Here is an 8,594-nt window from a genome sequence, read left to right as displayed (position 1 = left end):
CGCCACCGGCGCCCACATGGCGCCGCCGCGCCACCCTGCAAAGCATTTTCCGGTAGGGCCGAGGCTCTGGCGACAGCTCCCACGCCCGAAGAGCCAGGAGGGAAAGCCGTGCCTCGTTGGAAAGCTCTTTGGCAGGCGCTCGCGTGGCCCCACAGCCCGTGGGGCTGCGGGCTTTGCGGCGGCCGTCAGCCTCGGCGCCTCCGGCGCCCTCGTGGCGCCGCCGCGCCAGCCTGCGAAGCATTTTCCGGTACGTTATTTCCGTGTGGTCACGTGGGGAGCGGCGTCTGCCGGCCGCGTTTCCGTCGGGCGGGAGGATGGTAGGCCGCCCCTGCTCCCGGGACGGACCCCCCCCCGCTCCCGGGACGGTTCCCCCCACTCCCGCGTCCCCCCCCCGCATCCCCGGGCTCCCAGGCCGGCCCCGGCCCCGCCCCCCCCGTCCTCCGGCTCGGACCCCCCCGCTCTAGGGACGGTTCCCCCCCTGCGTCCCGTCCCCGAGCTCCCAGGCCGGCCCCGGCCCCGGCCCCCCCCCCACGTCCTCTGGCTCGGACCCCCCCTCCCTCCCCCCCTCGCGTCCCCCCCCATCGGGACGGTTCTCTCCCCGCGTCCCCGGGCTCCCGTGCCGGCCCCCCCCTGCTCCCGGGCCGGCGTCCCCCCGCTCCCGGGCCCGCAGCCCCCCCACTCCCTGTTCCTTTGCGAGGAGACGGGCCCCGGCCCTCCTCCCCAGCCGAGGCACTGCCGGCAGATGTCCTCCCCCCCAGCCGAGGCACTGCCGGCAGATGTCCTCCCCCCGTCCTGTTCCCGACAGCGGCGGCCGCCCCTGGCTGCGCTTGGTCGCCTCTCGATGCTGGTTCCAGGAGCATCCGGGTGGGGAAAGCAGCGTCTCCAGGAGCTCCTGCTGCAGGGGGGGCTCCCGCTGGGGCGAGTGGTCGGGGAACTGCTGCCCCTTCTCTTTCTCTCCCGGAGGCCGCGGTTGTCCGCTCCTCCCCGGGGTTGTCGTGGGCTGCCTTTGCCACAGACTTGCCTGGGCTGTCTCCGTTCAGCCCCGTTCTCCCTCCTGGTGTGGGCGACCTGGGACTGGTGGACGTTTACTGGCTTTGAACAGGAGCTGCTGTGGGTGAAGCTTAAGATGCTTGAAAAACGTGAAACAGCCAGAGAACAACATCAAGGTGATTGAGCCAGAAGGTGCTTCCTGCGGCAGGGAAGAGACAGCCAAGCATTTCTGGGTGAGGAAGGGTCCCCTCTGAGTTGTCCTCAGCAGACCAGATTGCTGATATGTACCGCAGGGTCCGTACGCGTATCCAAAATCACGGTATGGCCATGGGGAAGGGTTGTGTGCGTGCAAGGCTGCACATCTGGGAAGCTTCATATCGCAAGAGCTGTAAGACACCGCTGTGTTCTCTTAGGTGGAGGATGGTCAAGTGACCAGCGCTGCAGAAGAGGAAGGGACAGAGAAAGAGAGAGGCACCTGAACTGGAAAATTCTGTGGGCAGCGCTGAAAGCAGGAGCTGCGGTGAGTCCCAGGCTTTGGGGCCGTGTCCCACTCGTCAGGAGCCTCCGTTGGCTGCAGTCTTCACAGACCTTCACGAAAGAAGGACGCTTTAGATTGCCACCTAGCTTTATGCCAGAAGTTTTTTTCCTGTCTTGGCAGAATGCCAGCTGCCAGCGTTTCTCCGTGGTCGCCCTTCCTTCTGCCGTGATGGTACAGGACAGACGGAAAGAATCCGGAGTGCTCTGCGAGTACGAGGTGCGTCTGCGATGCGCGTCTGCTTTTTTCCCGAGGTACTTGTAGCGTGGGCTCTGAAGTTAACGGGAAGGATGTGCCAGCACTCCTCCTATAGTTTTTCTGTGAAATATTTTAACAAAATCCTTGTCGCTTCCCGCTGTCAGGAAAGAGGGGAGGGTAAGTGACTTCAGATTTGTAAATTCTCAGCGGCACGGACTAAGGTGAGATAAATCTCAAGGTCCATATAGAAACATTTATTAGCTTACCAAAATGGTTAGTATAGATCTTAACAAGCCCACGATAATTGGTTAGGTATATAAAAAATTATGGCAGGTGTTGGGGTGTACATTGTGTTAGTTAACACCAGGTGTAGGACAACTTACGGCAAGCGGTGCTTAAGGTCGTACTTAAGGTCATCACTTCACAGCTCTAACTGTTACTTAACAATTCCAAGAGAAAAGAGAAACTGAGGGACAGAGAGAGGAAAAGACAGAGAAAAAGACAGAGATAAAGAGATCGCGGGTCCTGGTTCCAGCGTCTTTTTCAGGGATTCTTCCCAGGCATAATCTTCTTCTTTCTTGGGAAGAATCTTCCCAGGCACTATCTATTTCTTTTGTTTCTTTTTTGTTCCCTCGGGGCACTTATTTTCCCCTTTTACGTTTGCCGAATCAGCACGGTCCGCCCTCCTTGCTGAGGACGGGCTCAGCTCAGGTTTCTCCCTTCTCCCCGGTGACGTGTGCCATGATTTGGGTGGAGAGACGAGTGCCATGGTCACACATGTTTAGCGTGATCTCTGTAATCTTCATTAGCACATGCAGGGCGTGCGCTTTCACGCGCGTTTCGCGGATAATGAAGCAAAGGTCACTCATGGGACACAACGGCCTCGAGAACTGAGAACGAGCGAGCTCACGGCACGAGTGGCAGAACCGACCTGTCTTCACAAGACAGTTCTCCCACACTTTCAGCCGCCAGAAGTGTGAGCCTCATCAGCTGTTTGAAGGCCAGGCCTGCGTTATTTATTTCCTTGCGAGTGTTTGAGGCGTTCCACTGAAGGCTTGGAGGGGCTCCTGCCCCTCGGCAGGGAATTTACAGTCCGTCCCTCACAATCCTAAAAACAAAATAAAGTCTGTCCTGGAGCACGTTACGCCTCTGCAAAGCTTACTTCCCTCCATTTATTTTTCTCTTCCTGAAAGCATATTCTTCTCTTTCTGGGTGCTCACTGTCAAACGATACTGTGAAAATAATTCTGTACTAGAAGAGGGAAGGAACTGTTTGTAAGAGTTCACATGTCCAGAAGAAGCAGGCTTTGCTTTCACGATAAAAACTTTATGCTTTCTCAGTCAATAAGTCTTTAAAATATTTCACAGCGGTACTCGAAAACCTCACTGAGATACTGGCATCTGTCCTAAAGGCGATCGAGGTCAAAGAGGAGACATGGACAAAACGGGACAAACGGGCATCGCCTCTCTGCGTTCTCCAGGCTTTGCCGTGAAGCATCAGCAGCGTTTAACTCGTGACGGCGAATCCTGTGGTTTTGGTTGTGGTTTTGGTGAGTTACGGCTTCAACAATGTCCTTTTTCTGTAACCTCGGGAGGAAGTTCATTTCCTTCCGCAGGCCCAAGTGCCGCGCGTCTCCCCCCAGTTGCTGGCATCGCCGGCCTTTGGGTTCTCGGTTGGAACAGTCGAGATACCATAAAAACGCGTTCCTCTGCGCCTTCAGCACAGCCAAAAGCATTCGCGAATCTGCCGGTCCTTTTTGGTAGCCCTACGGATCGTGGCGCCGGCGATTTGATTCCCCGCCCCCAAAGTAAAACCATTTGGAGGAGTTTTTTCTCTCACTGATTTTTCTATGTTAAATGAAGCTAAAAAAAAAAAAGTGAGAGTTGTATAATCGACAAACTGACTCGCGTAGTTTAAACTGCAGCCGCCTAAACGGCTGTAGTGTACAATTTATGAGGTGTACCTGGGCAGTTAGGTATTTGTTCGAAATGTTTAAAAGGAGAGACAACTGAATGTTACGCGGTTTTCCCCCCGTTTTTTTGGCAGAGTGCTCTGAAGTACTTTACTTCTGTCTGGCTTTCAGTGCCGCCTTTTCCCGGCAGCCAATAGTGTCTCTCTCGGGCAGCGCCGCTGCCCCGATGTCCCTCCTCCTCCTCGTGTAGCACACAAAAAACCCCCCGTGGTCAAATCATAGCTGTGTATTTTGGAGACGGATAGTTTAATAGTATCCGTTCACAGCTGTGCAAGTTAAATTAGCGCCGAAGGAAAGCCAAGTACTTTCACAGGGTAAGTATTTTCACTGGGTGGATGTAAACTTCATGCACACCTTCTCAGTGAAAGGGAAAGGGCCAGGTGTTTCCCAGCACCAGCCGGAGGGTTCGCCCTTATGCTAAGAACGTGTTCAAAATGGCACTGATTAGTCTTAATCCTGACTTTTAAGAGTTCAAATGGCGCTGGCTTTTGAAGGCTGTGCTGTATTTCGAGCTGAGCTGTTTCCCCAGCTCCTGTCCCGTCCCTCCATCTGACGGAATTCCTCTGCTCTCTTCTGTGCTGTTTTTTTGGGATGCTGAGCTATAATTGGGGATTTTTGTTTTCCAGGTGCCTTGTCGTAGGCGTCTCGTGCTGCTCGAGAGATGCCCCAGCCCAGGTTTGCAGCCGGTGGCGGAGCCCCCCTGAGGAGAAGGGGCCAGCCCTGGGTCTGGGCGTTTTAAGCCTTTTTTTGGGGTGAATAGAAGGGTGTCTGTGTGTGTGTGTCTTGGGGGGTGATGGTGTCATTTGGGGCACCCCGATGTCACTGGGGCAGCGATGATGCAGCAGAGGAGCAGGTGAATGGGAGATGGGGGGGGGTTACGTGGAGTTGCCCCCCCAAAAGAAGTGGGTCGCGGCCCCAGAATGTCTGAAAATTCTTGGGATGCATTAAAAAATGTGAAAACCTGTAACTATGGGCAGGAGGCGTTGAAATAGGGAATGAGAAATATACATATATATAAATTATGTATGTAAAAGTTCAAAATAAAAACCTCTGTCTCTAAGGATTCTGTGATTCTGTGTTATATGAAAGATCCTAGAATATAAAAATACTTAGATGAGTTTATAAAAAGATATTAGTGTCAAACTAGGTGTGTAGGCAGACAGCCTAAATAGATATTCGGTATCAAAAGCGTTAACGTAGGAAACGGGCAACGTAAATTCCCTAAACGTACAGATGTGTGTCAATACCGGGGCGGGTGCTGCCGCCTGGCGGCTGAAGGCGCGTCCTGCAGGTGGGGGGCGGCGCATGCGCAGTGCCCGCGCCTCCCGGCCCCCCTCAGCCCCCGCCGCCGGCGCCGCGTGGGTTCCGCAGCTCGTGCGCAGGCGCGGCTTCGCGGAGGCCCGTCCGGCCGCAGTCTCAAGAGAGCAGCGGCCGGAGGGCGAACCAGGACCGCTGGGACTCTGGCGAGCTCCGCGCCACCTGGAGCGGCATCGGTGCCGCCCGCCCGGCCTCCAGAGCGGCCATCGGCCCCTCCGCATCGGCTCTTACGCGTTACCGCGGCCCCGTCAGTGCCCGGCAGTTTTCCAGGTTTCCATCTACGTGACCCCGCGGTCCTCCAGGACCCCGGAAGTGCCCCCTCAGTCCTCCGACGCGCGTCTCTATAGCACTTTAGTCCTCCAGGAGCCCGTAAATGCTCATAAGTCTTCTGGAAATCATATGCTTCCAACACTCTTCCAAAACGATAAAACACGATTATCAGTTAACCACAAAAATATCTGAAGATCGCAAAAATAATGCAACCCCTGCAGAGCTCTCTTCTCCACAGCAACAACTGGACAGAAATCACACAAAAGCGGTAAGAGAATCACCAGAGGTTGGTCCCAAATGGAAATAAAAAGGGGAGGTGCTTCGCCTGCTGGGAACTTAAGGCAGGAGAAGCGAAGCTGCTGCTCCCGCTGCCGCCCGCCTTCACGTCTTCTGGGGGTTGGCCCTGCCCCTTTCCCAGGGGATTGTGGGAAGGGCGGTGGGCGGGGCCTGAGGGCGGTGGGCGGGGCCCGGGGTACATGAGCCCCAGCCCGGGCTCAGGAGCTCATTCTGCTGCTGGGCCCCGTGGGGTGGGTGCTCTGCTGGTCCCTCGCTTTGCTGCAGCTTTGGGACAGGCTCAGCTGTTTGGGCAGGCGTGTTTCGGCATTTAGGGAGGCAGAGGTGAGAAGGCTGAGCTGAGACCTTCGGGAGCAGTAAACATCCAGCTGCCTGTATGGTAGAAAGTTGACTGCTATGCTCCTTTTTTTTTCGGGTCATAACTTTGTGATGAGTGTTTAGGGGGTGCCCAGATGGTTTAATAGTATGCTTTTCTTTGTTCTAGGAGCACTGCATTTTCCTAGAATTTCTGACTTTATTGAAGATAGAACTGTGGGTTTTTCACCAGTTTTGCAGTATGCTGTGTAAATTGCTGATATTGTTTCTCTTAATTGGGTTGATGATGAGATTATCTTATGGGGGTTAGGGTGAGCGTTTTGTATGCATCTGCATATATGGCACTAGCATTTCTCAAGAAAGCAGCAGGGATGTAAGGCATAGCGTCGTTCAGGGTATGGCATGGCTCATCACCTTTCCCCGTTGCCCATGGAGTGCCACGGTGTCCCTAGAGTTTTTGCAGCGGGCAGCAGGCCCCTCATAGATTGTGTCAGGACATTATTTGTTTTGTGGGTCTGATGCAGAGCCCAGAGTCTGTGGGAAGACAGAAGATAGGAGGTGCCTGCCAAACGCAGGGCACAGCTCAGAAGAGCTGCTCCTGAGAAGCAGCCGGCGTAGGGGGTTCAGGGTTGCAAATACAGGATGGGAGCTGTCAGGAAGAAGTGAGGCTCCTTCCCTGACGGTTGAGGAGAAGAGAAGGGGTTTCGAAAGTTTTGGCGCTGGGGGCTGGCTAGGAAAAGGAGGTGGGTTCATCAGTCTCTGTCATATCGGTTTTGGATTTGGGTGTCGACAGGGTCTGGTCTGTTCTAGTCTCTTGCGTTTGAGGTGAGCTGGACAGTGTGCAGGAGGAGCACGGGACTGATGATTTTGCAGAAATGCAATGGTAATTTTGTGTCTGTTGGTATCTTAGGTGCCATAAATAATTGTTGCTGCAGCCTCCGACTGGAATCGACGTGAAGCAGGTGAGTGGATTGCCATGGCACCTCTGAGGATGAGGGTGTTGTGGAAGAGGTTGGCATCTACTGTCATGGTGGTCACTGCTGGAGCTGTGATTTCTTTTTGTTTTGCTGATGAAGAGGAACATGGTGACTGCAGGAACTCATCAGTTAGCTGTTTGTTGTGGTTTTTTTTGTCAAGGATGAATTCAGACCACTGGCCCTCTGAAAGCGAAGTAGAGGGACAGGTGCTGGAGGGGGGCCAAGGTTGACAGTTTCAGGGAGGAGTTTTAAAGTCAGGCTAGAGCAGAGGGCTATGCGGGAGCAGTCTCCTCTGAGTAGGTAAAGGGAGTGGGTTACTTTTCAGCACAAAGCTAGTGTGTGCTGGGCAGGGCAGTTCTGGCCTGTGTCTTCGGTTGTGTAGTTTGTGTGCTCTGTCTTCTGTGTCTTGGACTTTCAGACGGCAGGACTTACAGACGGCAGTCTGTAGTGAATATGAGGATCTGTCTAGACCCAGGCAAAGGTTGCTCAGTCGTCTCGAATTGATTAGCTTTCGAGAGGCTGTGTGGACGGGTGTTTCATTAGTGGGCGCTGGCATAAGCGGAGACAAGTTGGAGAGGGTGTTCATGGCTAGTGAAGGGGACAGTATCTCAAAGATGGTAAACCTGCATTGTGTGGGGTGTAATGTTTGCAGGCGTCTCTTCTTTGGATGACAGGCTGTAGTTGGACTTATGTGAACAGGGTTCCTAAGTAGAAACAAGACCTTTGGAATTAAGCTACTGCTCTGCATTAGGGTAATGTTTGATGTTGGTGTGTTGCTTTTTTTTCAGATGCAGAGAGATGAGGTGGCCAGGGATACACAGGGGAGCTGATGGGGGCACAGGACAAAGGTGGCTGAGCCCGAGGTCTTAAAGGGAAGATGTGACCGGCGGCTCCATGAATACATTTGGCCACTTCTTCTTTTTTTCATGTGAATGTGAGGTTACGTAGCCATGTGTGGAAGTGCTGGTCTGAGGTACAACAGAACTGGTGTTGTTTGCAGTCACTTTACTTTTCAGGTAAGTCTCTTCCAATGAAGTGAACTCTCTGAAAATAATGACGTATTTTTCAGGTAGTATCTGCCTTCAGAGCACCAAGAACTTATATTTACACTTAATGCGAAGGGATGCCGTGCAGAGAGGCTCTTGCTTATACTTATTCCTACAACAGCACAGCCCAGCTAACTTTTATATATGCCCCGTCGGAGGGTCGGAAGCAGAAAAGCGTAGAGGGGTTGCACCCATGGTGAAGAGTAGACGGGACCGGTGACCCGAATCTGACTGATAGGGTATTCCATCCCATCCTCATCACGCTCAGTATAAAAGCGGGGGGATCGAAGGGGTTGGTACCTGTCGTCTGGCCTTTGAGGACTCCTCTGTCTGGTCATTGCCCTTTGACGCCGATCCGTGCATTTATGCAACCAGGTCCGGAGTCTGGTTCCAGTCTGTCGCCGAGTCTGGTCCTGGACTTTCCCCGTGCCAGCGGGTGAGGCGATGGTCATCTTGGGAGCTCCATGCCGGGTTGTGTGTATATATTTTCTCTCTGCTACTGTTTTCCTGTTATTCTTGTCTTTCCTCGGTACTACTTTTCTGTTTATATTTCGTTAGAGTTCAGTTTCTCTTTCAGTTCCTAAGTCTCCCTCACATTGTTTTCTCCCTCAGGAGAGAAGTTAAAAGAGAGCGTCTGTCGTTTCATTTAATGCCCAGCCTAAGCCATGACAGCCATGACA

This window comes from Chroicocephalus ridibundus, unplaced genomic scaffold, assembly GCF_963924245.1.
Source record: "Chroicocephalus ridibundus unplaced genomic scaffold, bChrRid1.1 SCAFFOLD_70, whole genome shotgun sequence".
Classification (NCBI taxonomy): Eukaryota; Metazoa; Chordata; class Aves; order Charadriiformes; family Laridae; genus Chroicocephalus; species Chroicocephalus ridibundus.
Note: the sequence above shows the minus strand (reverse complement) of the source record.